The following is a 27,510-nucleotide window of genomic DNA, read 5'->3' as shown; positions in this document are numbered from 1 at the left end:
CACAGCCACATTTCTTCCATTATATGTTCTGTTACCCATGAGACTGCAGGAGACTCCCACCTAAAAGCATTAATGTTGCTACATTACCATAAAAGTCTGCCCTGTGAGTATTACTCAAAAAACAAACAAATGGGCCGCATTAGAACAGACTGATAGTAGCCTCCCCTCTTGGATTGAAGAAAACATCCACTTAACACTCTGGTTGCTGGAGGTTCATTCCTGCAAAGAGGGTATCAACTTCCAAAGTTAAAGCCTTTCTGCAGTGTACAGAGACATCCATCACCTTTTTTGCTTTTTTTGTTTTTATTTTTTCCCTAAGGTATGTAAGATATGTGCAATATCTTAAATCTAAAGCTATCTTTGAGATCAAGGAGGAGAAATATTTAAACATTTATGCGTTCAGTTCATGATTCAGAGATTTATTTATAAAACTGTTGATTTTGGGACACCCAACTCTTGCATTTAAACTGCTGAAGTGAGTCATGTTTGTGGGAGGTAATTACTACCAGAAAGTACAACTAACTTGTAAGCTTCTCTTTAAAATGTCCACTCACAATCTACAATTACTGCAAATAACAGGCTTACCAGGACTTTTGCTCTGTTTTATGGCTGTGTATATTTATTATGAGTGCATTAGGCAATACCCAAACATACTTTTCTCGCATAGGGGTTCTTGTAGGAGAAATGAGTCCCTTTATTAGTATCAGTGTATATTTCTGAGGATGTAGGATTGAAAAAATATAAACTCAAAGTATCCCTTCCATTACAGGAAACAGCCTGGAGAACAGCTGGTTCAAGAGTAATAATAGATTCCAATTGTCAGAAAATGTATACCTATGATTTGTGCATCGTTAAAGAGCATTTCCAACCCACTGAAATTCTAGCAGGCACTTCCCTCTTTAACACCTCCATGCCTCTCTGAGGCATCTTTGTGTCCTCCTGGGAGGCTCTCTGAGTCTTCATTTTGTGACTGATGAAGTCCGCGCCTAACTGACTAGAAACCGAGTGGGCAGCTTCTTATGGGCCATAATGCCAGAGCCTCTGAGAGCATCCTGCAGTTCATGGCTGTTTCCACACTGATCAGTGCCTAAAATTTCACAGATAAGATGTCCAGAGGTGGCTTACACCTATAATCCAGCACTTTGGGAGGTTGAGGCAGGAGGATCACTTGAGGCCAGGAGTTCAGCACCAGCCTGGGCAACACCATAGGGAGACCTCAGTCTCTACCAAAAAAAAAAAAAAAAAAAATTTAAATTAGGAACAAAGATACCTAGAGAGCTGGTGTCGTAGAAAGTAGAAAGAGCAGTAGGAGGGAATTTGGTGTTTGAGTCAGAGTAAATGAGAGACTGCTGCAGCAGGGGTTGGGAAAATCACCAGAAAAGAAAGGCTGGAATTTCCAAAGACAAACTCTGGCTACCTGATGTTTTTGCCCTGCCATATCCTTAACCTGCCTTGGACTTAACCTTGCTCAAAGCAACTCCGTTGGGATACCAAGGCCTCCCGGTCTTCCCTAAAGCTCCCTTGACTCCTGCACCAAACATACTCTTCTTCGGTGGGTTTGAGACTTAACCAACTAAATAACCATGCCTCTTTACACTGCCTATGATTCAACGGCCTTACTGCACCTGTCCACGTTCATTCATTCATATTGTTTCATTCATCATTTATTCAGTACTATTGACCGAGTGCCCTCTATGTGTCAATTGTTGTGACAGGCCAGGCATGGCGGTTCATGCCTGTAATCCCAGCACTTTGGGAGGCCAAGGCAGATCACCTGAGGCCAAGAGTTCAAGACCAGCCTGGCCAACATGGCGAAACCCCATCTCTACTAAAAATACCGAAAAAAAAAATTAGCTGGGTATATTGGCGGGTTCCTTTAATCCCAGCTACTCGGGAAACAGAGGCAGCAGAATCGCTTGAACCCAGGAGGCGGAGGTTGCAGTGAGCTGAGATCGTGCCATTGCACTCCAGCCTAGGCAACAAGAGTGAAACTCCATCTCAAAAAAAAAAAAAAAAAATTGTTGTGCCGGGTGCCGGAACATAACCCAATCCCTGTCTTTGATGAGCATATTGACTGATTGGAAAGACAGACCTCAAGAGTGGCAATTTCAGAACTGCATGACGAATGTTACATAGGAGTGAGTGGTGTTGTGGAGACACATCAGAAAGGCACCATACCTGAGCCTGGGGAGCAGAAAGCACTTCCCACGGGTGCCCATGTTTCGGCGAAGACCTGAAACACAAGAGAGGATAGGCAGGGGACTTAAGGGGAAAACGAAGGTAAAGAGACCAGATGTAATATTCTGTGCAGGAGGAAAGGAAGAGGCCAAAGCCTGTGAGAAACATGAATGTGCAGTTTAGGGATGTGTGATTAGTCAAAAATCGATGGAGCCAACTTTAGATCAATAGTAGAGTGATGATAGAGGAGGCTGGACAGGGAGACCAGGATGTGAAGGACCTTGTGTGCCATACTAAGGAGTTTGAATGTCAGTGGGATCTATTGAAGGACACATCCTATGTGCTGCATTTTCCTTCCAGGTACTACTGAGGCCTGACCCTGCTAAGCCTCCCAGATCAGATGAGACTGGGTGCATACAGGGTGGTATGGCTGCAGACCCCATGTAGGGTGTTTCTATTGGAGCAGCCATCCATCAGATTCTTTATATGCTTGCATCTAAGCTTGCAGGCTTAATCTTGAACAAGTTTGTACACCCCCAAACATTTGGCAGCTTTCCTCTCCTAGCTTTCCTCAATTGACATTGGTCAGGCCAGAACTACACACTCTTTGAGTCCTCTGACTTGTGGCATCGCCTAATTCATTCTACCTCTTTCAGTTACACACTCCACACTCCTCAACTTTACGATCCATCTGGACCCACAGCTTACCTATAACCCTTCTAGTTCACATATTTCATGGAAGTCTCTCTCTTGCTCAATTTTAATTCAAATTCGGGTCTGGAACATATAAAAATGTTACCATTCACTCAACAAATATTTAAGGAACTAGTACTACATGTTAGGAAGTGTTCCAGGCAATACAATAATGACAAAAAAAGATTAAGTCCCTACCCTCATGGAGATGACATTTTACAGGGAGAAAATAGACAAACAATGTGTCAGATTGCAATATATTGTTTTTAAACAATCATTGTTATTTAAAAATTGGTATGAAATAATGATTGTTACAAAGAAAACTTAAGTAAGGGCTGCTGAAGTGTGTCATTTTATGTAAGATTTATATATATATATGTACACACACAAATATACATACATATACACATAGACAACCACAAATAGAATTAATACATGCTTCTATAAATATGTACCAACAAATTTTTAATGACTTCAGGTTTCAACAATTAAAAATGTCATATAACTAGTTTGAAGTTAGAGATAAGTGATGTTATTGTCACTTATAAATTTCAGGTCTCAAGAATCTTTCTGATTTTTTTGTTTATCAAATTCAATGTGTAATTATATTTTTAGCCTTGTAATGTAATATAGTACACAGAATTTTGCAATAATCTTACAGTCTTCCCTTTGTTTGAAATACAAATGTGACTCATTGTATTTATGAATTAGCATTTTTCATTAAGAAAATATAAACATTTCATTATATTTTATTTTAATTTTCCATTTAGAATGATGGCAAAACATTATTGGTACAACCTTGTGGGCAAGAGTAGGGATTTTGATAGAGTGACATAAGTCCTATAATATGTGCCTAATAGGAGTGACAGCAAAGGGGGATGGAAGAGCAATATATGATAAAATAAGAGCTGGGACTTTCCAGAATTGTAAGATGGCGGGAGTACTCTGATTAAAAGCACACTAGTAGCAAGCAGGATAAATAAAAATAAATGTACAACATAGTAAATTGAAGAACATCAACAAAAAAGAGACAAATATTAAAAGGTATCCAAAAGAAGAGATTCCATGCAAAGGAACACTCAGTAGATGGACAGTGGACTTGAGATGTAAGAAGACAGTGATATCTTCCTGGGCTGAGAGAAATTAGCTTTCAATCGAGGATTTTATACCAAGCAAAACTATTAAAATACATAAAATTAGGACATTTTTATAATCACAAAGGCTTAGACAAGTAACCAGTCATAAACTGTCATTACAGGATATTCTTTTAAAGAATGAATGTAAAGAGCTTTTGCATGGCAAAAGGAACAGTCAGCAGAGTAAACATACAACCCACAGAGTGGAAGAAAATCTTCACAATCTATACATCCAACAAAGGACTAACACCCAGAATCTACAAGGAACTCAAACAAATTAGCAAGAAAATAACAATCCCATCCAAAAGTGGGCTAAGGACATTAATAGACAATTCTCAAAAGAAGATGTGCAAATGGCCAACGAGCATATGAAGAAATGTTCAACATCACTGATGATCAGGGAAATGCAAATCAAAACCACAATGCAGTAACACCTTTCTCCAGCAAGAATGGCTTTAATAATAATAATAATAATAATAATAATAATAAAAGATGTTGGTGAGGATGTGGTGAAAAGGGAACACTTCTGCAGTGCTGGTGGGAATGTAACTAGTACAAACATTATGGAAAACAATGTGGAGATTCCTTAAGAACTAAAAGTAGAACTACCATTTGATCCAGCAGGAAAAAATATGCTTGGAAACTTAAATAACACAGGTTAAAGAGGGAAATCACAATAGAAATTACATTTAGCATTAAACAGTAATGAATGTACTACATAGCAAATGGCTAAAGTTATGGTAGTCAGAGGTCAATTTACAGCACAAAATGACATCTTTAAGAAATAAGATATATTGGCTGGGCACAGTGGCTCACACCTGTAATCCCAGCACTTTGGGAGGCCGAGGCAGGCAGATCACAAGGTCAAGGAGTTTGAGACCATCCTGGCCAACATGGTGAAACCCCGTCTCTACTAAAAATACAAACAATTAGCCAGGCGCGGTGGCACACGCTTGTAATCCCAGCTACTCCGGAGGCTGAGGCAGGAGACTCACTTGAACCCAGGAGTGCAGAGGTTGCAGTGAGCTGAGGTCACACCACTGCACTCCAGCCTGGGCAACAGAGAAAGACTCCGTCTTGGTGGGAGGGAAGGAAAGAAGATATTTTAAAATAAATTCGGGATTGGATTAAAAAGTTAGAAAAAGAAAAGCAAAATAAAAACAAGAAATGTAGAAGAAAAGAAATAATAAAGAATATAAATTAATTAAACAAAGGAGCAATAGATTGGATAAATAAAACCAAAAGCTTTTTATTTGAAAAAAGAGAACAATCAAGAAAAAATACAAAAGGCACAAATGTATAATATTAGCATCTAAATAAGGGACTTTCCTATAGATATATATGTTTTTAAAAAATGTATTGTGTATGTTTGAGATTTGTGACAGGATATTATAGGATACATATAGTCAAGCAGTTACTATAGTGAAGCAGATTAACATACTTGTCGTCTCACATAGCTACTAAAATCTACTTACTTAACAAAAATTCCTAATACAGTACAATTTTATTAACTGTAGTCCTCATGTTGCACATTAAATCTGTAGACCTGTCCATCCTACATATTTACTATTTTATATCCTTTGACCTACATCTCCTCACTTCCTCTCCCCACCCCACCCATGGGAACCACTGTTTTCCAGATGGAGATGTTTTTAAAACCACAAAATACTACTAGTAACAAATTTAAAATTTTAGATGAAACAATTTCTTTAAAAATAAATTACAAAAATTGGTTGAATGAAAAATTTGACAATATGAATAGTCTAATCACTGTTAAAGAAGTGAAGTCAGTAACCAAAACTCTTCCCCACCAAAAAGCCACCGGGTACTGATGATTTTACAGCTGGGTGTTATATCTTCAAGGTATAGATAGTCTCTAACTTATGCACATTATTTCAGGGAGCTGGAAAAGAGGAAAAGCCACAGAGCTCATTTTCAAACCTAGTGTAATCTTGAGATCAGAAAAAATATAAGAAAATAAAGCTATAGATCCATTTCATTTATCAGCAGAGAGATAAAACATTCTAATTCAAATGTTAGCAAATCAAAATCAGCAGTGTTTATGTTCCAGTTGGGTTCATATCAGGAATGGAAGGATGGTTTCAAGAAGAGATTCCAAAATATTTTGATATGGTATGCCATATTTAGACGTTAAGAAAAGCCTTATGATTATCTCAGTAACTCCAGAAAAAGCATTTGATGAAAAATTAATATTCATCATAATTTTAAAAAATGTATTAACAAACTAGGAATAGAAGTGAATTTTATTTACCTTATATTCAAAATCTACAGTAATCCTGCCTACTGATGAGACTTTAGAAGCATTACCATTAAAGTCAGGGACAAGATAAAGATATTTAATGTCACCACTTCTATTCAATAATGTACTGAAGGTTATAGTCGATCCAATAAGACAAATAAAAACATAAGGATATAGAATTGGGAAGAAATGTGAAGCATATTTACATACACATAAAATCTAAGAGTTATTATTTCTAATGATTAACCAATACATAATTCTAAAACAAAGTTGAAAATTGATCTAGATTTTTGGATACAAAGCACAGCATAATCAATAACACTCATAACCAGAAAAGCAATACAAAAAACATACTTTTCACAATGCGACAACAAAGACTATAATTTACCTAACAAGAAATCTGATAAAGATGTACAAGATAATGAAAAAGTATATAACATTATTGAAGTAAAGGAAGTCCTAAATAAGTGGAGAAGTCCCAAGTAAAAACCATGGTTTTGGATGGGAAGATTCACTATAATAAAGATGGCAGTTCTCCCCAAATTTATTTATGAATCCAATGCAATTCCATCAGAGTTTTATATTTAACTTGACAAATGTCCCTAATATTTAAATGGTAAAGAAAAGGACAACAATAGCCCAAAAAAATTTGAAGATGAACAAGGTGAGGAAGAGATGAATAATTTTTATAAAATTATCGTGATTGCTACAATGTGATTTTGGCACAGAGACAAGATGACAAGTGGAATGGAATACAGAACTCAGTCCCATTCATACAGGGAAACATAATATGTCAAGAGCTGCACTACAGATCAGTAGGGTAATAAAATGGTAGTGGAGCAATTAGTTGTCCATATGGAAAAAGATAAAATTTAATTCTTACCTCATTCCCCAGACTAAATTAAAAACTAAATGTGTAGAGCAGCATTTTAAAAATTTAGATAATAGCATACGAGAATATCTTTAAGACCTGAGGGTGGAGAGAGAGTTCTTGAACAATATACTAAGCAATTAAGAAAAAAACTGATAAACTTAGCTCCATTAAAATATAAAACTTCTTTATAAAAAAGATACTATAAATAATGTTAAGATAAAATATGGACCAAAAGGAGGTATTTACAATGCCTATGGCTGACAAAGGATTAGTTGCCAGCATATATAATGATTGCCTGCAAATTAAAGAGAGAGAGAAATCGCTCATTAAAAAATAGACGGTTATATTAGATAGCAGTTTATAGAAGAGGATTGCCTAATAACCAATGAACATATAAAACATTGTTAAACTTTTTCTAGTAAACAGAGAAATGCAAAATAAAAGTAAGTCGCCACTTCACATCATAAGATGAAAAAAATTACTTAAAGCCTGATGATACCAAATGGTGGCTTGGATGTGAAGCAAGGTGAGCTCTCAAATATTTCTGTTGGGAATGTTAATTTGCACAAAATATTTGGAGAACAATTTGACAACATCTACTAGAGATGAAACTCTGTATACCCTGTGCACCAGCTTTCCAGCCCTAAACAAAGATTCTTCACAGAGGAACATTTGAAGATTGCTGTGCAAGGACACTTTTATATGAATGTTTATTGTAGCAGTGCTAGAAATGGCAAAAATCAGGAAACCACTTAAATGTCCATCAGTAGGTGAATAGATAAACAAATTTTGATACAAGCAAGCAAAAAAACCCACAAAACAAAATACCATTTAAATGAATGAACTGGATCCACATGTATCAACATGGATTAATTTCATAAATATAACATAGAAGGAAAAATTTCATAAAATGTAGTATAGAAAATCGTATGTAAAATATGATGTCATTTATTTAAAGTTTATAATCCTTCAGAACAATGCTATACATTATTATGGAGATTTCTAAATATGTCGCAAAGTAAAAAAATTTACGTAATAAAGATAAATACCAAATTACTGACAGCAACTATCACTGGGGATGGAGAGAGGTGAATAAGATCCAGGAAAGGTGTCTAGGGGGTTTCAACTTTATCTGTAGTATTTAATTTCTTAAAAGAGAAATCTGGGGCAAATATGGTAATATCTCAAATTTTGATAAAGCATGGGGGTACAATGTGTTTTCTATATTAATTTTGTACTTTCCCATGTCCATTCATTCAAAATGAGTATCTAGTATATCCCAAACTGCTAAAACCAAAGATAGAGCACTGAACTACAAATAGAGCACTGAACAATAGACAAAAATCTTCAGCCACATAGAGCTTATATTCTAGTGGATATTTTTAAAACTTCACATTTTTTGAAAAGGGAAAAAAGAATAAAAGAAAGACAAATAAGTGGACACAAGGGAATAATTCAGTTCCACAATAAAGAGACGTTAGCATTGTCAATAATGGATAGAATCAGACAGAAGATAAAGTAAAGAAATAGAGGATTTGAACAACGCAATAAAGCAAAGGGTTATGACAGACATATACAGAACACTCTACTCAATAATCACAGAATACACATTCTTCTCAGGTGCACATGGGACATTCTCCAGGACAGACCATAGGTTATTTAGGTCACAAATTAAGTCTTAACAGACGTTTAAAAGATGATATCATACAAAGTATTTTTTTCTGACCAAAACAGGATGAAGATAGAAATCAATTAGAGAAAGAAAACTGGAAAATTCATCAATTTCTGAAAATTAATACACTAATAACCAATGGATCAAAGAAGAAATCACAAGAAAAAGAAAAAGAAAATACTTAGAGACAAATGAAAACAAAACACAACATTCCAAAACATATGGGATATAGGGAAGGCAGTGCTATGGGAGAAATTTATAACTATAAATGCTTACATTAAAAAGCAAGAATGATCCCAAATAAACAACCTAACTTTGCAACTTAAGTAACTAGAAAAAAAAGAGCAAATTAAACCCAGAGCTATCAGAAGGAATAAAATAATAAAGATTAGAGCAGAGATAAATGAGATAGAAAATAGTAATAATAAGTAAATAGAAAAATAATAGAGAAAATAGATAAAACCAAAAAATGGTTAAGAAGATTAACAAAATTGACAAACCTTTAGCTAGACTAAGAAAAAATAGAAGACTCAATTTGCTCAAATCAGAAAGAAAATAGGAACATTATTACTGATTCCATGAAAATAAAAAAGATTATAAGAGAATTCTATGAGCAATATATGCCAACAAATTAGATAACCTAGATAAAATTCCTAGAAACACAAAACTTACCAAGACTGTATCACAGAGCGTTATACAATCAAAAAACACTTATGGTTAGTAAGGAAATTGAACCAGTAATCCAAATCTCTCAACAAAGAAATGTCCTTGACTTGATGGCTTCACTGGTGAATTCTACCAAACATTTAAAGAACTAATACCAATCCTTCTCAAACTCTTCCAGAAAATTGAAGAGGAGAAAACACTTCATAACTCATTCTGGCACCAGCATTACCCTGACACCAATGACAGAAAAAGGCACTACAAGAAAAGAAAACTACAGAACAGTACCCTTTATGAACATTAATGCAAAAATCCCCAACAAGATATTAGCAAATTGAATTCGGCAGCATATTAAAAGGATTATGTATCATAACTATGTGGGATTTATTCCTGGAATGCTAGGATGGCTCTACATATAAAAATCAATCATTGTAATATACCATATTAACAAAAAGAAGAGGTGAAGCATGGATATTTTAATTAAAACAGAATAAGTATTTGACAAGATTATACAAAATTATATGATGAAAACACTCAAGTAACAAAAAATAGAAGAAAACTACCTCAACATAACAAAGACCATATATGAAAACCCCACTGAAAACATCATACTCAGTGGTGAAAGACTGAAAGCTGTTTCTCTAAGATTGAAGACAAGACAAGGATGCCCACTTTCACCACTTTTATTCAGTAATTCAAGATAGTACTGGAAGCCACAGCCAAAACAATTAGGCAAGAAAAAATATCAAAAGCGTCTAAATTGGGAAGGAAGAAGTAAAATTACCTCTCTTTGCAGGTAATATGCTCTTATATGTAGAAAACACTAAAGATTCCACACCAAAAAAAAAAAAAAAAAAAAAAACCTGTTAGAACTAATAAAGGAATTTTGCAAAGTAGCAGAATACAAAGTAGGATACAAAGTCAACATACAAAAATAAATGTCATCTTTATACACTAAAAATGAACAATCTGAAAGGGAAATTTTGAAAACAATTCCATTTATAATAGAATGAAAAACAATAAAATACTTAGAGATTAACTTAACAAAGGAAGTGAAAGACTTGTATGATGAAGACTGCAAAATATTGCCGAGAAGTTTAAAAAGACATAAATAAATGGAACACATCCCACATTCATGGATAAGAAGAAAATTTTATTAAAATAAGCCATCTAGAGATTCATGCAGTCCTTATAAAAATTCCAATGATATTTTGTCTGCAATAGAAAATCCATCCTAAAATTCATATGGAATCTCAAGGGAACCCATAGCCAAAACAATCTTTAAAAAGAAAAAAAACCTGTATTGGTTGCATATATATTTAGGATAGTTAGCTCTTCCTGATGAGTTGACCCCTTTACCATTATGTAATGGCCTTCTTTGTCTCTTTTGATCTTTGATGGTTTCAAGTCTATTTTATCCGAGACTAGGATTGCACCCCTGCTTTTTTTGTTTTCCATTTGCTTAGTAGATCTTCCTTCATCCCTTTATTTTGAGCCTATGTGTGTCTCTGCATGTGTGATGGGTCTCCTGAATACAGGAAACTGATGGGTCTTGACTCCTAATCCAATTCGCCAGTCTGTGTCTTTTAATTGGACCATTTAGTCCATTTACATTTAAGGTTAATATTGTTATGTGTGAACTTGACCCTGTCATTATGATATTAACTGGTTATTTTGCTCACTATTTGATGCAGTTTCTTCCTAACCTTGATGGTCTTTACATTTTGATATGTTTTTGCAATGACTGGTACCGGTTGTTCCTTTCCATGTTTAGTGCTTCCTTCAGGAGCACCCAGATTCATAAAGCAAGTCCTTAGATACTTAACGAAGAGACTTAGACTCCCATACAGTAATAATGGGAGACTTAACACCCCACTGTCAACATTAGACAGATCAGCGAGACAGAAAGTTAACAAGGATATCCAGGGATTGAACTCAACTCTGCACCAAGTGGACCTAATAGACATCTACAGAACTCTCCACCCCAAATCAACAGAATATACATTCTTCTCAGCACCACATTGCACTTATTCCAAAACTGACCACATAGTTGGAAGCAGAGCACTCCTCAGCAAATGTAAAACAACAGAAATTATAACAAACTGTCTCTCAACCACAGTGCAATCAAACTAGAACTCAGAACTAAGAAAGTCAATCAAAACTGCTCAACTACATGGAAACTGAACAACCTGCTCCTGAATGACTACTGGGTACATAACGAAATGAAGGCAGAAATAAAGATGTTCTTTGAAACCAATGAGAACAAAGATACAGCATACCAGAATCTCTGGGACACATTTAAAGCAGTGTGTAGAGGGAAATTTATAGCACTAAATGCCCACAAGAGAAAGCAGGAAAGATCTAAAATGGACACCCTAACATCACAATTAAAAGAACTAGAGAAGCAAGAGCAAACACGTTCAAAAGCTAGCAGAAGGCAAGAAATAACTAAGATCAGAGCAGAACTGAAGGAGATAGAGACACAAAAAACCCTCCAAAAAATCAATGAATCCAGGAGTTGGTTTCTTGAAAAGATCAACAAAATTGATAGACCGCTAGCAAGACTAATAAAGAAAAAAAGAGAGAAGAATCAAATAGACACAATAAAAAATGATAAAGGGACCACCGACCCCACAGAAATACAAACTACCATCAGAGAATACTATAAACACCTGTACGCAAATAAACTAGAAAACCTAGAAGAAATGGATAATTTCCTGGACACTTACACTCTCCCAAGACTAAACCAGGAAGAAGTTGAATCCCTGAATGGACCAATAGCAGACTCTGAAATTGAGGCAATAATTAATAGCCTACCAACCAAAAAAAGTCCAGGACCAGACAGATTCACAGCCGAATTCTACCAGAGGTACAAGGAGGAGTTGATACCATTCCTTCTGAAACTATTCCAATCAATAGAAAAAGAAGGAATCCTCCCTAACTCATTTTACCAGGCCAATATCATCCTGATACCAAAGCCTGACAGAGATACAACAAAAAAAGAGAATTTTAGACCAATATCCCTGATGAACATCGATGCAAAAATCCTCAATAAAATACTGGCAAACCCAATCCAGCAGCACATCAAAAAGCTTATCCATGATGATCAAGTGGGCTTCATCCCTGGGATGCAAGGCTGGTTCAACATACGCAAATCAATAAACGTAATCCAGCATATAAATAGAACCAAAGACAAAAACCACATGATTATCTCAATAGATGCAGAAAAGGCCTTTGACCAAATTCAACAGCCCTTCATGCTAAAAACTCTCAATAAATTTGGTATTGATGGAACATATCTCAAAATAATAAGAGCTATTTATGATAAACCCACATCCAGTATCATACTGAATGGGCAAAAACTGGAAGCATTCCCTTTGAAAACTGGCACAAGTCAGGGATGCCCTCCCTCACCACTCCTATTCAACATAGTGTTGGAAGTTCTGGCTAGGGCAATCAGGCAAGAGAAAGAAATCAAGGGTATTCAGTTAGGAAAAGAAGAAGTCAAATTGTACCTCTTTGCAGATGACATGATTGTATATTTAGAAAACCCCATTGTCTCAGCCCAAAATCTCCTTAAGCTGATAAGCAACTTCAGCAAAGTCTCAGGACACAAAATCAATGTGCAAAAATCACAAGAATTCTTATACACCAGTAACAGACAAACAGAGAGCCAAATCATGAATGAACTCCCATTCACAATAGCTTCAAAGAGAATTAAATACCTAGGAATCCAACTTACAAGGGATGTAAAGGACCTCTTCAAGGAGAACTACAAGCCACTGCTCACTGAAATAAAAGAGGACACAAACAAGTGGAAGAACATACCATGCTCATGGATAGGAAGAATCAATATCATGAAAATGGCCATACTGCCCAAGGTAATTTACAGATTCAATGTCATCCCCATTAAGCTACCAATGAGTTTCTTCACAGAATTGGAAAAAAACTGCTTTAAAGTTCATATGGAACCAAAAAAGAGGCCGCATTGCCAAGACAATTCTAAGCCAAAAGAACAAAGCTGGAGGCATCACGCTACCTGACTTTGAACTATACTACAAGGCTACGGTAACCAAAACAGCATGGTACTGGTACCAAAACAGAGATATAGACCAGTGGAACAGAACAGAGTCCTCAGAAATAATACCACACATCTACAGCCATCTGATCTTTGACAAACCTGACAAAAACAAGAAATAGGGAAAGGATTCCCTATTTAATAAATGGTGCTGGGAAAATTGGCTAGCCATAAGTAGAAAGCTGAAACTGGATCCTTTCCTTACTCCTTATACAAAAATTAATTCAAGGTGGATTAGATACTTAAATGTTAGACCTAAAACCATAAAAACCCTAGAAGAAAACCTAGGTAATACCATTCAGGACATAGGCATGGGCGAGGACTTCATGTCTAAAATACCAAAAGCAATGGCAACAAAAGCCAAAATTGACTAATGGGATCTAATTAAACTAAGGAGCTTTTGCACAGCAAAATATACCCCCCTCAGAGTGAACAGGCAACCTACAGAATGGGAGAAAATTTTTGCAATCTACTCATCTGACAAAGGGCTAATATCCAGAACCTATAAAGAACTCAATCAAATTTACAAGAAAAAACAACCCCATCAAAAAGTGGGCAAAGGATATGAACAGAGAGTTCTCAAAAGAAGACATTCATACAGCCAACAGACACCCAACAGACACATGAAAAAATGCTCATCATCACTCGCCATCAGAGAAATGCAAATCAGAACAACAATGAGATACCATCTCACACCAGTTAGAATGGCAATCATTAAAAAATCAGGAAACAACAGGTGCTGGAGAGGATGTGGAGAAATAGGAACACTTTTACACTGTTGGTGGAACTATAAACTAGTTCAACCATTGTGGAAAACTGTGTGGCGATTCCTCAAGAATCTAGAACTAGAAATACCATTTGACCCAGCCATCCCATTACTGGGGATATACCCAAAGGATTATAAGTCATGCTGCTATAAAGACACATGCAAACATATGTTTATTGCAGCACTATTCACAATAGCAAAGACTTGGAATCAACCCAAATACCCCATCAGTGACAGACTGGATTAAGAAAATGTGGCACATATACACCATGGAATACTATGCAGCCATAAAAAAAGATGAGTTCATGTCCTTTGTAGGGACATGGATGCAGCTGGAAGCCATCATTCTCAGCAAACTATCACAAGAACAGAAAACCAAATACCGCATGTTCTCACTCATAGGTGGGAATTGAACAATGCGATCACTTGGACACAGGAAGGGGAACATCACACACCAGGTCCTATTGTGGGGAGGGAGGGGAGGGATAGCATTAGGAGATATACCTAATGTAAATGACGAGTTAATGGGTGCAGCACACCAACATGGCACATGTATACATATGTAACAAACCTGCACGTTGTGCACATGTATCCTAGAACTTAAAGACAAAAAAAAAGACAAAAAAAAAAGACAAAAAAAAAGATAAATAATAAGATTAAAAAAAGAAAAGAAAAGAAAAGAAAACAACCCTGAAAGATTCACACTTCCTGATTTCAAAACTTAGTACAAAGCTATAGCAATCAAAGCAGCATGATTCTGTCCTGAAAACAGACACACAGGCCAATTAAGCATAACAGAGAGCCCAGAAATAATCTCTTGCTTATATGGTCAAATGATTTCAATAAGGCTGTCAAAACCATGCAACAGAGAAAGCAGAATTTTTTCAACAAATTGTTGAAAACTGGATATGCATATGCAAAGGAATGAAGTTAGACCCTTATCTACCTTATACAAAAATTAAATCAAAATGGATCAAAGACTTAAAGCTAAGAGATAAATCTGTGAAACTAAAGCCCCACAGTCTTGGATTTGGCAAGAATTTCTTTTATATGACATCAAAGGCAAGCCTACAAAATGAAAACCAATTGGACTTCATAAAAACTAAAAACTTTCGTTCATCAAAGGACACTTATCAACAGAGTGACAAGGCAACACAGGTTAATTGGAGAAAATATTTTCAAATCATATATCTGATAAGGGATTAATTTCAGAACATACAAAGAACTTCTGAAACTCAATCTAAAAAATAACCTGATTCCAAAGGGCAAAAGACTTAAATAGACATTACTCACATGAAGATGTACAAGTGGTCAATAAGCACATGAAAAGATGCTCAACATACTTATCATTCAGGAAATGCAAATCAAAACCACAATGAGATACCACCTCACACTCACTTGGATGTCATCTATTAAAAATAGGCTTAATGCTTGGATGATTAAATAATCTGCACAACAAACCCCCATGACACCAGTTTACCTGTGTAATAAACCTGCATTCATATCCCTGAACTTAAAAGTATAAAAACCCCAAAGATATCAAGAGTTGGTAAGGATTTGGAGAAATTGGAACCCTGTGTACTGTTGATGAGAATGCAAAATACTATAGTCACCATAAAAAAAAAGATTGTTTCTAAAAAAAAAAATGAAAACAGAATTACCATATGATTCAGAAATTCCACCTGTTAATATATACCCCAAAGAACTGAAAGCAAGGTCTCCATTAAAAAGTGGGCAAAGGGCATGAACAGACACTTTTCGAAAGATGACATACATGTGGTCAACACACATAAGAAAAAAAGCTCAACATGATTGATCCTTAGAGAAATGCACATCAAAACCACAATGATATACCATCTCACACCTGTCAGAATGGCTATTACTGAAAAGGCAAAAAAATAACAGATGCTGGGGAGGTTGTGGAGAAAAAATGCTTACACATTGTTAGTGGGAGTGTGAATTAGTTCAGCCATTATTGAAAACAGTGTGGTGATTCCTCAAAGACCTGAAAACAGAAATACCATTTGACCTAGCAATCCAATTACTGGGTATATACACAAAGGAATGTAAGTCATTCTATCATAAAGACACATGCATGTGTATGTTCATTGCAGCACTATTCACAATAGCAAAGACATAGAATAAACCTAAATGCCCATAAATTGTAGAATGGATAAGTAAAATAAAATGTATATATACACCATGGAATACTATGCAGTCATAAAAAGGAATGAGATCATGTCCTTTGCAGGAGCATGGATGTAGCTGGAGGCTATTATCCTTAGCAAACTAAAGCAGTAACATAAAACCAAATACTGTATGTTTTCACTTATAAGTGGGAGTTAAATGATGAGAACACATGGACACATAGAGAGAAACAACAGCACTGGGGCCTATCTGAGAATGGAGAGAGGAGCAGGAGAGGAGGGAGAGGATCTGGATAAATAACTAATGGGTGCTAGGCTTAATACCCGGGTGATGAAATAATCTGTACAACAAACCCTCATGACACAAGTTTACCTACAGAACAAACCTGCATATGTACCCCTAAACTTAAAAGATTTTTTAAAAAAGAAATGAGGGTCTCAAAGATATATGTGTATATCCGTTTTCATGCAGCATTATTTGCAATAGCTAAAACATGGAAACAAACCACATGTCCAACAACAAATGAATGCATAAGCAAAATGTGGTATATACGTATGTACATACGGTGAAATACCACAGAAGCTTAAAAAGTTAGAAAGCTCTGACACATGCTACAACACAGGTAAATTTTGAGATTATTATACTATGTGAAATAAGGCAGTCACAAAAAAGAAAAATACTGCATGATTCTACTTATATGAGGCACCTACAATAGTCAAAATTATAAACACAGAAAGAAGAATAGTGGTTGTCAGGGGCTAGCAGGAGGAAGGAATGAGGAGTTATTGTGTAACAGGTACAGAGTTTCACAGGACTCCTACCTATCACTACATGCAAAAATTAACTCAAGATGGATTAAAGACTTAAATGTAAGACCTAAAACTATAAAAATACTAGAAGAAAACCTAGGAAATATCATTCTGGGCATCAGCCTTTGCAAGAATTAATGATTAAGTCCTCAAAAGCAGTTGCAACAAAAGCAAAATTTGATGAATGGGACCAAATTAAACTAAAGAGCTTCTGAACAGCAAAATAAACTATCAACAAAGTAAACGGAACCTACAGAAGGGGAGAAAATATTTGCAAACTATGCATCTGACAAAGGTCTAATATTCAGAAATGATAAGGCACTTAAACAATTAAACAAGCAAAAAATAAAACCCTATTAAAAAGTGGGTAAAGCACATGAACAGACACTTCTCAAAAGACACACAAGCAGCCAACAAACACAAAAAATGCTCAACATCACTAATCATCAGAAATATGCAAATCAAAACTACAGTAAGATACCGTTTCACACCAGCAATCCCATTACTGGGTATATACCCAAAGGAAAATAAATTGTTCTACCAAAAAGGCAAATACACTCCTATGTTTATCGAGGCACTATTCATAATAGCAAAGGCATGAAATCAACCTAGGTGCCCATCAATGGTGAATTCAGTAAAGAAAATTTACAAATTTGCATAAATTGACATATTTACATACAGTTACATATACACCATGGGATACTACACTGCCATAAAAAAAAAATGAAATCATGTCCTTTCCAGCAACGTGAATTTAACCAGAGGTCATCATCCTAAGCAAATGAAAACAGAAACAGAAAACCAAACACCACATGTTCTCACTGATAAATGGGAGCTGAACATTGGGTGCACATGGACATAAAGGTGGGAACAATAGATATTGGTCACTACAGGAGAGAGAAGGAAGGAGGGAGGCAAGGGAGGCCAAACTACTTATTGGGTACTATGCTCATTACCTGGGTGATGGGTTAATTCCTACCCCAAACTTCATCATTATGAAATATACCCTTGTAACAATCCTGCACATGTACTCCCTGAATCTAAAGGACAAATTGAAATTTTAAATAAATAATAGGTGTAGAGTTTCAGTTTTGCAAGATGCAAAGAGTTCAGGAGGTAGATGGTAGTGATGATTGCCACCAAGTATAACATGGATGTACTTCATACCACTAAACCGTGCACTAGAAAACGGTTATGATGGCAAATTTTTTATTTTACCGCAACAAAGTAAATATTTTCTTTCTTTTATTTTGAGACAGAGTCTCCTCACTCTGCTGCCCAGGCTGGAGTGCAATGGCAGGATCTCGGCTCACTGCAAGCTCCGCCTCCTGGGTTCACGCCATTCTCCTGCCTCAGCCTCCTGAGTAGCCGGGACTACAGGCACCTGCCACTACGCCCGGCTAATTTTTTTGTATTTTTAGTAGAGACGGGGTTTCACTGTGTTTACCAGGATGGTCTTGATCTCCTGACCTTGTGATCCGCTCGCCTCGGCCTCCCAAAGTGCTGGGATTACAGGCGTGAGCCACCGCGCCTGGCCTAAAGTAAATATTTTCAAAAGAGCAAAGGTACAGGGAGGGGCCAAGGGAGTTGAGAGTATTTGCAAGAGAGTAGTTGAAGTAATGGACCGTGGAATCCAACCTGGATAGAAGGAAAGTAGAAAGTGGGGAGATGAGTGGGTGGAAGCACCACTGAGATTGCAGAAGAGAGAGTGCCATGGGGTTCTTGAGCAGGCAAGCTGGAACAACAACAACAAAACTGGTTGTAGAGGCTTGATCGGGTGAGGGTTTTGAAGTGGAGCATTATTATCCACTTGATGGGATACTATGAATGTTTTTCCATTTCAAAATAAATATTCCACTGCATGCATTTTAGTAAGGTATTCCATTTTATAGCTGTAACATAATTTCACCAATCTATTCCTATCATTATTATTTTAAATCAGAGTGACAAAATACTATTAGTCTTATTTAAACTAATACATGTATGATTCTTACAGAAATCCTCACCAAGAAGTCTCCGACCTTCTTGAGACTGGTGGGGAAAAACCCCTGGGATTCCAGAAAAACTCAACACCAAAGCTACTGACTGGGGCCCTCTCCAAGGAGAAACAGAACTGTCATTTTCCTTGAGGCGGACAGCCTGGAATTCCTCTGCACACTCAGTCATGTGGGGAGAGAAATCGTGTAACTGCACTTACCCCTTAGTGTATATGAATTTCTTAGTTAATGCAACAAAATCTACTGAGCAGCTTCCACGTAAAAAGAACTCTCTCTGGAACTGGAGGTGTAAAAATGCTCTCAAATATAGGAGGCATAATTATATGAGTACATAAATTATTATAATAGCAAATAAAAGCAGAGGCAGATTTTCCATGAAGCAAATGAAACTCAAGCATCGGTGCCCCTCACTTACATGGGCCCCTTCCAACACTCTGGGAGAGACCCTATACGTATATTGATGTGGTCATGTATTCTGGTAAAATTTGCAAAAGTGAAATTTTAAAAAATCTTCAATTAGTTAAACTGCTGTCTCTTTTTCCTCTGACTTTCCCCACTGTTAGAATGGCAAAGGATATTTTTGAGGGCCAAAAAAGGCAAAGTATTTAAGACACATTCAGTTGAGTTTATTGAAATACATGTCTGGGGCTTACAGATGTTTTGCTGCCAAACAAAAAGTTATTGCACCCAGCACAGGAAGTAGGTGAGTGCTGGAGGAGAGACAAGGTTTGACGTGTATGGAGCAAGGAGCTAGTCTGTAGAACATGCTTCTAATCAGACATATAAAACTGAACAGTGGATTTCGTTCCCATCAGTGCCTGGTCAAAACAATTCTCTGAAAAACCCCAGAATTCTCTGACTTCAGGAATACTTTCAATAACACAGCGTAAGCAGTTCCAATTGTACATGCACTATCCGTTTGTTTTCTTTTTGTTGGTAATTACACAAAATAATATAATGTATGGATTTCTAGGGCACAAACCCATAGCAGTATTTCAAAGAATAAGTGCATCTGTATGTGAAGTTGTATGTTTTATTCATTCCAATTATCGACAGTAAAAAAATTATGACCATTATGGAAGACTGAACTATCTTTCCATGTTCTCTACAGAAAATATTACAATTAAGTAACCGTGGTAGGTAGTTGACTAACACAAATGTTATTTGTTTAGATTGTGGAATGTCTGTGGTATCTGTTAACTTTTTCAAAACGAGTTTGTTGTAATTTCTCTTTTGTTGTTGCTGTTGTTGTTTAGAAACAGAGTCTCGCTCTGTCACCCAGGCTAAACTGCAGTGGTGCTATCACAACTCACTTCAGCCTTGAACTTCTGGGCTGAAGTGATCCTCCTCCCGCCACAGCCTCCCTACAAGCTAGAACTACAGATGCTTTTCAAATTATAAGTAAATATTCATTTTCATGCCTAATTTTGTATTAATCACTTTCAATTATTTTCCCTAAAGAGGTCCCCCCAAATTGTTTAAGCTTCAAGCCCCACATAACTTGGATTTACCCCAGTCCAAAATAATGACTGTGATACAAGAGAAATGTAAGATGGCCTTTGGGAGTTCTGAGAAGGAAGAAATTATTAGTTACAGAGATGATCAGGGAAAGGTTTATCTAAGTTATGATTGAGTGGAAGAACTTGAATTCAGAGATGAGATATGGCAAATGATGCTCTCAATGAAAAATGGAATTCTTCATAACATTTTAATAATTTCTCTCCCCGAATCTACTCACTCAAATATTCTATTATTGACACATTCTCGTCTCTACATGCATATTTCTTTCTGTTCTCATAGCTAAAACCCTTTTCTGCTGAAGTTTTGTGGCCATGGGTTCAAGCAACAAATTAGTGCAAACCTGCTGGGTGTTCAAGGAAGAGAATTTCTCAGGATTGATTCTGGGTAGGGGTTCAAACCAGGAGGAATGTGGCAATTCTGTCATGTATCCAGAGCCTATTACATGAATTACGTGGCAACAAAACAAACTTTCTTCTCTGCTCTTCAATTATCGTATAATTAGTGAGCAAGATTCAGAGAAAGTCCTATTTTTAAGTTCTATGCTGCACTCACCTTCATTCACTTGTGAGAAGGAAACAGTCATAATATTCAGAAGCCAAGCAGGGTTTCTCCTATGGAGCAATATTGTCAAGGTACCTTTACACCATATCCATAACTTGTTGAGAGAGAGAGAGAGAGGGAGAGAGAGGACAGCAACAGGAACTGACCATGTTCTGTGAAGGGTGGAGGTCCCCGAAGGAAGTCCCTGGTGCTCTGTGTCTGCAGTCACTTCCTTCCCCATCTGGGACCACTTATTCCACTGGCAGACTCAGCCTTCCCCAGGTCTGGTGACTCAGCCTTCCCCAGGTCTGGTGGGCAGATCAAAGGGCCCTTGACATTGGATGACTCAGCACCCAGTGAGCTTACTATGAACCAAGCTGACATCAGCTGGGAGAAGACAGCATCAGGGACACAGAAAGTCAGCCCTTGGGATCTGAGAAGCAAGTCTGAGACAGGTGGAAAGAGCTGAGTAGTTGCTGAGTCATGGAAGGAAGGACTGAGAGTCATAACTCCTGGAGATGGGCATGGGGGAGCAATGACTTCTGACAATGACTTGCTCCGTGCAGGGGGCTGATGCTACAGGCCCTGTTGAAATGCAGCAGTGCTCTTGTCATCTGACCAGTTCTTCCCTAACCTCAGATAGGGTGACCGGCTTCTGCTTTGTGCTTTTGACTAATCTCCCGGTTTCCATTCACTCCAGCCTTGGTTTTCCAGGTCCCTCCGGATTGGGGGCTGAGCTCTGGATTTCTGAAGCCATGTTACCTATGGCTAGGGTGTCCCCTGTCAGCTCTTCCCAGCCAGGATTGCTGTATATCATCCTGCCAAGGCTGTCATTCCTGCACTCTGCCAACCTCCCTAGTCATCCTCCTGTAAGACTTCTTATGGGCATTTAGAAGACACACACACCCCAACCCTCCCCAGGTGTGAAAGACCATGGAAAGACTGGCATATTTGCTACTTAATGCAATCTCCTCTTTACAACTAATCCTCCAAGACAGGTTTCACAGATAAGTAAACAGAGACTCCGAAGTTGTTCCTTGTGTAGGTCACATGAATGCCTGTCCTTTCTCTGGTTTGATTTCTCTTTATTCTGCATTCATGAAACATGTTTTCCTTGCCATTCTTCAGAGCTGGAGATAATAATAGCCACAGGATTGTTTTGATGGCTAAATTAAATCATCAATATGAAAGTGCCTAGCACATAATAGATACTTAACAAATGGCAGTTTCTTTATTTCATCCTATTCTGACCTCTGCCCAGAGAACCAGGCTCCTCTGACAGAAGCTGAACTTGGTATATGTCTAGGACAGCACTGGAACACATAGTAGGTTGTAGTAAATATTGGATGGATGAAATTAGCTGGGCTAATATATGATGTAAATATATGATGGATGAATGAATGGATAATCAATGGAAGTATTAAAATTTTATTTGGAGTTTGCAAAAACCTAAAGATCACTCTTTTCGCCCTACACTGTGCCACTCTTGACTTCCTGCTATTTGTGTCTATCAACTGAACATCAGAACCACTCTTTTGCTGGATTTCTCTTCACCTGCAGTGGAAGATGCTCATCCTCACCTGCCCACAAGATCACGCTTTTTGTGTTGCATGTGTCTAGTCATTGAGTTCCAGGGTCTCCTCGCTTGCCTATACCTTTACTTTCTAAGCACAGTCCTGATACTCTGCACTAAGGAGGCTGAACACGAGAGATGTGTTTAGCTGAGTGAGTGGTCTACATTTCAGTAGACTTGCTTAGGAAATGGGGGCAACATACCACTGCAGTGTGGTTAGATCTGGGCTGAGTAAGGCTACCTGCTGCTTGCTCAGCACCTTTCCAAATAATTAAGCAATTTACTGAGAGCCTGGAGTTTGGAATCATAGAAAAAAAGCTTTGGAGAGAAGTACAAGTCAAAAGTCTATATATGCTTTTCCTCTAGCCAGCAGTTCCATTAAGGAAATTTATTTTCGTGTTTTGGAAGGGTGGAGATTTTAGTTCAGTCGTGGACATATCCAGCCATTACTCAGTCCTCAGTCAGCAGATTTAAAGGAAGCTCAGAAGGAAAAACCCAGGGCCCTGGGCCATCTATAAGACCTAAGCACAACTGCAGCCATTCCAGGAAGAGGATACCTAGGTCTCTGCTCCAGCTCTGGGCATCCATTAGTGATCACAAAAAAGATACCTGGCAATCCAGGCAAAAACTGCCTCTAGATTATGATCAATTTATAAAAATTAAGCTGCTTTGAAAAGGATAAAGAAGTCCACAAAAAAAGGCCCTAAAGTATAGAAAGGTATAATGACCTGGAAATTCCCTGCCCCTAAAGCTCTCCTGTCCCACAGCTGGGACCATGTAGTGACTACCTGGAGACTCAGCTGTGTCCCAGACTCCATGATCAATTGCATTTCTGGTCAGGGAAAATATAGGAAATCTTTAGGTATCAGTTTGGGGACTTAGCATCAAGTCATCCCTGTGCTAGCACCTACTCTGACCTAGCACCCCCGTATCTGGTAAATGTATTCTTACCTTATGCTTTTTGATCAGGTTTTCCCTTGGGACTCAGAAATTCCGAACCTGCATCCTTATCTTTCTCCTGAACACCTGAACTCCTCCTTGCCTCTGTATTTTCAAAATTGGAAGATTACCTTTGTATCACAAGAACTTGCAGAATCACACTCCTCTGGTACTTGTCAAATGTAAAGTAGATTTAGCTCCCGCAGTACTAAAATTTTCTAGGACAACTTGCTCTCAGGCATTGAATCAGCCAGGCTTTGCATCTCAACCCAGCCTCAACTCAGTCTGCCTAAATTGATGTTTGACTACATCCTGAGCATGCAAGAATAGAGTTTAGTGAATTAACCCATCCATATCCAAATTTCTACCTGCCCATAGAATCCTGGGGCATGGGTGAAAGTTGCTAAGGCAGCAGGCTATCCAGAAGTCTTAGGGCAATCACTGAGCATGAAAGAGATAGCTACATCTTCTACATCTGAATCAAAACCTGCCAATAATTCCAAGAAGCCTGGTTTACAGTATTGCATATGTTCATTCACATTAGCTGTCCAAGACCTTGGTACTTCACCACATGCTTTCATTTTGAAGACCTAGCCAATTAAGGATCTTAAACTGTTGTGAAGCAATAAAAATTTCCCTAAACAATAACTATACAGAAGATACTTCCAAGACTGAGATTTTGTTATTTCATTTCAGGCATTCTAAATTAAGCCCTGGAGAAACATTTTCTTGCTAATAAGTAATCGCTTGTTGTAATATGCATTATTGCTGAGATAATAGGGTATATCAATATCTATTCATGTTATTGTAACTGGGAAATGAGACTTGAGAATACCACTGTGCAGTATTCTCTGTAGTGAGAATAAAAACAAATGTTAATTTCCATACTGTCATGTTTGGTTTAAATCATCTATTTTAAAATATAGACATGTATTCACCTTCAATATAATGAATTCATTTGTTGCCCAGCCACATTTGATTTTTATCAAATTTCCTTCTGAAACAGTCTTATGTGATAGGACACAGAAGCACAAAATAGCCCATGACTTATCAATTGATAAATAATACATTGAAATTTACTAAAAAAGAGTGTTAATGAAATCTTAGCTTTTTAAAAGGGGCTTTGTATAAACTTTAAAATTCATATCTTGAAGATTTAAAAAAATCCCAGCTCGGATTTTTATGTGTATTTTCTTCCTGCTGGTCTATGTTTCAGAATGTGTTGATTTTTAAAAAACATGAATCTGATATATATACACCAATTTTTAACAAATATCATCAACTCTTTAGGTGGAGAGTCACGACCTCTGATTGACTTCAATACTTATTTTCATTTAGTTGATGTGCAATAATGGTATGTATTTATGAGATTCAGAGTGATATTTCAATACATGCATACAATGTGTAGCAATCAAATCAGGGTAATCAGCACATCCTCTACCTCAAACATTTATCATTTCTTTGTATTGTGAATATTCAGTCTTCTGTTCCAGCCTTTTGAAAAATGTACAGTAAACTATTATCAACCAAATTTACCCTTCAGTGTTACAGAACACTAGAACTCATTTTTCCAATCTAGCTATAATTTTGTCTCTATTAACCAACCTCTCCCTGTCCTCTCCTACCTCTACCCTTCCCAGCCTCTAATAACTACAATTCTATTCCTTATTTCTATGAGCTCAGGATTTTTAAAAATTCAAACACATGAGTGGGAATATTCAGTATTTATCTTTCTGTGTCTGACTTATTTCACTTGATAGAATGTTCTCCAGGCTCATCTGTGTTGCTGTGAATGACAGGATTTCATTTTTATGTCTGAATAGTATTCTATTGTGTATAGACCACATTTTCTTTATGTATTCATATGTTGATGGACATTTAGTTTGATTCCATATCTTGACTATTGTTGATAGAGCTGCAATAAACATGAGGTGTAGGTATCACTTTGATATACTGATTTTCTTTTCTTTGGATAAATACCCATAGTGAGATTGCGGGATTGTATGGTAGTTCTGTTTTTAGTTTCTTGAGAAATCGCCATGCTGTTTCCATAATGGCTGCACTAATTTGCATTCCAACCAAGAGTGTGTAAGAGTTCCCTTTTCTCTACATCTTCATCAATATTTGGGGTGTGTGTGTGTGTGTGTGTGTCTTTTTGATGATAGCCATTCTGACTAGGATGGGGTGTTATCTTATTGTGGTTTTGATTTGCATTCCCCTTATTATTAGTGATGTTGACCATTTTCTCATACATTATTGGCCATTTGTATACATTCTTTTGAAAAATGTCTATTCAGATCCTTTGCTTATTTATTAATTGAAATATTTGTTGTTGTTGTTTTTGCTGTTGAGTGTTTATAGTTTGTTTTACATTCTGGATATTACTCCCTTATTGGATGAATACTGTGCAAGTATTTTCTCCAATTCCACAGGTTGGTTGTTTATTCTGTTGATTGCTTACTTTGCTCTGCACCTTTTCAGTTTGGTATATTCTATTTTTGTTTTTCTTGTCTGTGCCTTTAAGTCTTACCCATAAAATCTTTGCCTAGACCTACATTCTGAAGTGTTTTGGCTATGTTTTCTTTTAATAGTTTTATAGTTTCAGGTCTTACATTTAAGTCTTCAATCCATCTTGAGTTGATTTTTGTATTTGGCGAGAGATAAAGGTCAAGTTTCATTCTACTTCATGTGAATATCCAGTTTTCTCAACACCATTTATTGATGTGGGTGTTCTTTCCCCAATGTATATTCTTGGCACCTTTGTCAACAATCAGTTGGCTATAAATACATGAACTTATTTCTTACTTTTTTTTTGTTTTGTCCTTGTCTTGTTTTGGTATAAGGCTGGCCTCATAAAATGAGTTAGAAAAAATTCTTTTCTCTTCAATTTTTGGAAATAGTTTAAAAATAATTGGAGTTTATTCTGTAAATGCTTGGTAGAATTTGACAGTAAAGCCATCTGCTCTTGGGCTTTTTTTCTTTTTTTTTTTTTCGGTTGGGAAATTTGTATTGCTGATTTAATCTCATTCCTTACTATTGGTCTGTTCAGGTTTTCTATTTCTTTGTGGTTCAATCTTGGTAGGTTACATGTGTTCAGGAATTAATCCATTTCCTCTAGGTTTTCTAATTTGTTGGTGCATAGGTAGTCATAATAGTCTCTGATGATTCTTTGTATTTCTGTGATATCCGTTGTAATATCTCCTTTTTTTCATTGCTGATTTTATTTATTTAAATCTTCTCTCTTTTTCTTAGTCTAGCTAATGGTTTGTCAATTTTGTTCATCTTTTCAAAAAACCAAATTTTCATTGATGTTTTATATTTTTTAGTCTCTATTTCATTTAGTTCTGTTCTGATCTTTATCATTTATTTTCTTCTACTAATTTTGGATTTGGTTTGTTCTTGCTTTTGTAGTTCCTTGAGTTGTATCATTAGGTTGTTTTTAAAAATAATGTTTTCTTTTTTTGGTGTAGACATTTATGGCTATAAATTTCCCTCTTGGTACTGTTTTTGCTGTATTCCATAGGTTTTTGTTTGTTGTGTTTCCATTTTCACTTGTTTTAAGACTTTTTATATTTCCTTTTTAATTTATCCACTAACTCAATGATCATTCAGGAGAATGTTATTCAATTTTTTTTGTATTTGTAAAGTTTCTGAACATTTCTT

General features: G+C 36.7%; 1 long non-coding RNA gene across 1 annotated transcript in view; it reads right to left on the bottom strand.

The window, feature by feature from the left end:
- Nucleotides 1–664: 664 nt before the first annotated feature.
- The window catches only part of LOC135965048 (uncharacterized), a 74,994-nt gene continuing 48,148 nt past the window's right edge, over nt 665–27,510 (bottom strand). The window contains exons 2-3 of the long non-coding RNA XR_010577892.1: nt 2,179–2,233; nt 665–1,223 (exon numbers count right to left, since the gene is read on the bottom strand). This is a non-coding gene — a long non-coding RNA (uncharacterized lncRNA). The remainder of the gene's footprint in view (nt 1,224–2,178; nt 2,234–27,510) is intronic.

The sequence above is a fragment of the Macaca fascicularis genome, chromosome 9 (assembly GCF_037993035.2).
Source record: "Macaca fascicularis isolate 582-1 chromosome 9, T2T-MFA8v1.1".
Classification (NCBI taxonomy): domain Eukaryota; kingdom Metazoa; phylum Chordata; class Mammalia; order Primates; family Cercopithecidae; genus Macaca; species Macaca fascicularis.
The sequence above is the reverse complement of the archived record's forward strand: the minus strand, read 5'-3'. Positions and strand labels throughout refer to the sequence as shown.